The sequence below is a fragment of the Populus euphratica genome, unplaced genomic scaffold, assembly GCF_000495115.2.
Source record: "Populus euphratica unplaced genomic scaffold, PopEup_1.0 scaffold6.1, whole genome shotgun sequence".
NCBI lineage: Eukaryota > Viridiplantae > Streptophyta > Magnoliopsida > Malpighiales > Salicaceae > Populus > Populus euphratica.
In genome coordinates, this window is record NW_011499849.1 from 2,798,816 (window position 1) to 2,803,884 (window position 5,069).

Sequence of the window (5,069 nt, forward strand, 5' to 3'; positions counted from 1 at the left end):
CATATTTTTTTAATTTAATAAATAAAAAGTATTAGAAAAAATAATTTGCTAATGCTTGACTTCGTCACCTTTAGCCATAGCGTCCAACAATCAACAACGAGCTTTTTTGGTGTGGTTAGGTTTCGCTTAGTGACCCTACCTTCCATGATGGTATGCGTGGCATCCTGAGCTCTATTTTACTGCTAATAGACCTTTTGTTTTAATCTCTTCATCACAGTTCCTGCGCGTGGCATTTCAAACTTTCAAATTAACCATTTCATTTGTTTCCCTTTGGATTTTATTCATGTTATTTTAATTATTATTTTTTTATTTGAAATTATTTAAAAAATTAGATTTAAAAAAATATTTTCTTTTAATTTTTTATTTATCATATTTAATTCCTACTCTTTTTATTTTTATTTTTATTTTTGTTGTTTTAGATAATTTTTTGAATTGATTTTTTTTTTATGATTCCACCTTCCTTTAATTTTGTTTTCTATGTGTTTTAATCCTCTCTTTTTTTTGCAATTTCTTTTGCTTTAGCATATTTTTTAAAATTTATTTTTTAATTTCATTATTTAATATTAAATTAGTTGAGATTTAAGTTTTTTAATTAAATTGAAATCTTTGATTTTTTAGGTTATGGGTACGGGGTATTAACCTAGGTTATGAAGGTTCATGCAAATTTGTTTATTTTTATTTTATTTTTTAAATTAATGTTTTTTTAATTTGATCTTTCTTTATTTTTTTATTAATCATGTTTATTCTTATTATTTTAATTTCTATTAATTTTGTTTTAGATTATTTTTAGAATTGAGGTTTTTTTACAATGTCATCTTCCTCCAATTTTTTTCTCTATGCTTTGGTCCTTTTTTTTTTGTTGAAATTCCTTTTACTTTGGTAAATTTTTTAAATTTATATTTTTTTATGATTTCTTTTTAATATTAAATTAATTGATAATTAATTTTTTTTATTAAACCCAGGTCTAGGATTTCACTATTTTCGAGTTTAGATGATTAAATCTAATCTAAAAAATTCACTAATATTTTTTTATTTTTTAAAACCAATTTTTTTAATTTCATTTCTTATTTATATCTTAAATTTCATCTCTATTTTTTAATCAAACCCCCAGTCAGTTGATAGCCGATTATGGCTCAGTCGGGAGATGACTAAAGAAGAGAAAACAAAAAATTATGATTGTCTAAATAAGTTAATTTATTGTGGTCTATCCACTACATGAGTCATCAATTTATGGGTTATCAATAATCAATACAATGTGTCACAGTCTTTTCATTGTACTTTATATTTTTTTTCATTTTAAAATCTATTGTTTTACATTTAAACTAGGATTATGTAAGTGTTCAAATAATGCCGCCATTAAATTCCTATTTTACAATATCACCATTTGAATACCACAACTAATTTACTTTCAACTTATTAAGTTGTATCAACTTTTTTATTTATTTATTAATATATATAATGATCGATTAATTTTATCTAGTACATTAAGGAAGTTTTTAATCTTAATTTCAAATATTTTATCTCATGAAAAAAAGTAGGCATCACTCATTTTTTTTTTTTTTTTTTTATTTACGTGGGGTGTCCGGGCCAGCTTGCGCGCACCACGACTAATCCTTACGGCCCACTGAACACCCTGCAAACCCAGTAGGCATATAAGATACCGCGGGGATGACAGGCGTGCACACCAAGACTCGAACCCATGTGCGATGGAAGGAGCTTGGCTCCTGCCACCGCTAGGCCAAGCCCCTCGGTGCGGCATCACTCATATTTTGTTAATGCAGTCGATGAGTTTTTATGTGATTAGTGGTGAACCAAGCATATTAGGATAGCATGTTGCATATTTTTGGTAGCTTTTGTTGAAGGGCCCACAGTACCTCTTCCTGTGCATGATCCTGAGAAATTGTCATCTGAAAGGACTGAGACGTCCATCACAGTATATATAACAAAAAGGACAAACTGAGACTGGTTCCATGGGTGCGCTAGGTAGAGAGAGACAAACGGGTACCTTGTCCTATCCATTAATATCAGCGTGCCGTTTCCCCGTGGGATCGATTCGTATTCCCTCGTGACCCATACAGCATGGCTTCTTCTGTCTCTCAGATAAATAAACAGTGCCCTCTGCTCTTCTTCCGCCTTCTTAATCTGGCCAGTACCTTTGTGTCCAAGTTAGATTTAAGTTAGACGGTCCAACAATGATATTATTATTCTCATGCTTTAGTACTATATATATATATATATATATATATATATATATATGCAGCATGTTTGAGAGATCGGAGAGAGATGCTTCTGTGCATGCATGCTTTTTAAACTACGGTACTCTCTCTCTCTCTCTCTCTATGCACGTACGTATATAATAAGAACTAGCGGTTCTTGCAGTGCTAGAGCTAGAAGGGTTAGTGAGATAAACAAAAGAGAGTGCTACAAAAGAAAGGATTAAGGAAAACAACCCTGTAGCTTGTCGTATTGAATACACACCTTTTATTTTCATTTTAGAGACAGAGATCTAGAGAGAGATTAGTAATTAGTTTAACAAGGTTAGCTTTTTAAATTATATGCGGGGATTTAATTAATTCTATCCGTATTCTCTCTGTGTTTTAAGCTGTCTCTCCTTGAGATTCTCGTTATATAGATTATCTAATTATTACTGTTATCATTTCATTATTAATAACTAGGGATACATAGTAATTGTTTTTGGAAGGTATCGGCGGTAGTCATGTGAGAGATAATATATAGGAGGAGCTTTTGTGGGGTTCACTTTCACTGCGTTTTAGAGATTAGAATAGAATCTTCTTGGCTCTTCAACGTGTAGTGGTGTTTGTGTTTGTGTGTGAGTGTGTTTTCGGTTTGATTTTGCTAGTGATGGTGGTGGGCTCGGTAGGATCTGTGCCTAAGTTGCTGACAACTTGTGAGCGGAAAGATCATCCTTTATTCTCTAGATCTCCATACTCTCTGTGGACCCTTTTTTTTTAAAATTATAATTCTATATGCATGTCCTTAGAAATCTGGCTCCATGAATCATGAAATTTACTGCTTTACTCCTTAACTATTCATGCTTCTGTTACCTATTAGTCATAAACTGCTCTCTCCATCATCCAACAGGTCCCATTGTGTGATTGTTGGACCCACCTGGGCATCAAGTGGTTCACGATTGGATTAGTCGATAACCGTATAGTAATCGATCAATTAGGTTAATTCCTTGTGGATGTGATGGAGTGTGTTTGACGATTGTGGGGAAAATCGAGATTGGGGTCATATTTTTGAGGGGGAGCTATAGTGTAAATATTCCCGGAAATATGCATGTAACACGAGTAAGGAAATGGAAGGGTGATAATAAATATGTTGTACAAGATGAGAAAAAAACAAGTATCACGAGAATGGCATACAGAACCACCAAAAATACAGGGACAGTTTCCATGTCAGCCGCTGCAGTCTTGCAGAGTGCAGAAGGGTAAAGGCTTGAACTTGAGAATCAAGAAAAGAAAGACGACAAACTTGAGAATCAAGAAAAGAAAGACGACAAGAAGACAAACACCCAGAGAGGGGGGGGAAGCATAGGAAGTTTTTTAGACGACGTTCTTCTCGGGCTATGGAGATAGTATTTCCCATTTTAATTGAACATCGGGACTAGAAACTGACGTTTCTTCTTTGCAATTTCTAGTTGCTTCACAAATCTATGCAAAAGGGGATAAAAAGAATAAATGTCACATGCAACCTTTCTATTCTATAATATTTGTTCGCATCAATATTGGCTCTACCCATCATTTGCTTTGGAACTTGACGACTTAAACTAGGTGATGGTCATTATTCATGTGAGAAAGTTAGGTTTCCTTTGGCATTACACATTGGCTATCATGAACATGAAGTTTCTTGATTTTTCATTGCATATTTCGAATCATGGGAACTGCTTTTCCCCGTAAATATCAAGTCAAATGATTTTTTTTCTTTTTGTTCAAGTGGTGCCATTATCTTGTTCATATCTTGACACTTGTAGTAGTGAAATTTGAGCTCCTTTTTTTTCCCTGAATTTACGTATATTTCCATTCATTTTTGTGCTGTTTCTTGCTAACATGTAGCCAAGCTGAGATGTCACTAATTATTAAATTTCGAAGACATGAATGTTCTCTGCCTGATCTCTTGAAAGCTAGCTAGCAAGGGAGAGTACGTGCGTACAATAAAAACAAAATATTTCTTGGGCCATTACAAAAAAGGAAGCAAAAAAGCTGTTCATTTTTCAGTTATTCATGGAGACTTTTGGGGCCAATAATTCAGTCACCTGAGACACGTCATCAAGAAAGCCGAGCCACGAAAGAGCCAAAGTTGGATGCTCCACGCATGTATAGACTACTACTATTACTATAAGGGGCAGTATAGGAGGTGGGGGGGGGGAATAATTGTAAGTCAGTAAAGGTAGCAGTGGCCAGGGAGAGCATGTCTATTGTTATGATATCGATATTGAAGTTAGGAACGTAGTGAGAAATAAAGTGTTTGAACTTTGATGAGAAGCAACAGAGGCAGAGGAGGAGGAGGAGGAGGAGAAATGCCGTCACCAATAAACAGGTTTTAAATCCCATCACGTAGTTCGATTTATCCTTTACCTTTTCATATATCTGCCTGCTACAGTGTTAGAAAATGATGGAGTGAGTGAATGTGTTGGCTCTGCAATATTTATTAAGAAACAAATATTGATTAGCTTAACTAATTAGTTTTTAAATTTATTTAATAAAAATTATTAGTTTGAATCTTATAAAATATAAAATATTAAAAATTTATATAATTATTAATTTTAAAATTTATAGAATAAATTAGTTAAAATATATACAAAATCACTAAAAACATACGTTAATTAAAAAAAAAAGGGAGCAAAATGAAAAGAGACCATCGATCGGTTTGACGTGAAGTGAAAGTCCGAAAACACCTCCTTCTCAAAAAGGGTAGGTCTTCTGTATATATATATATATATATATATTGAATCTTTAACATTAAAAGTAAAATTTGGCCCTTCCTGGAATTTTTTCTCTAATTAAAATTCCCGGGCCCCCTCATTTTTTTTTTTTTTTTTTTTTTTG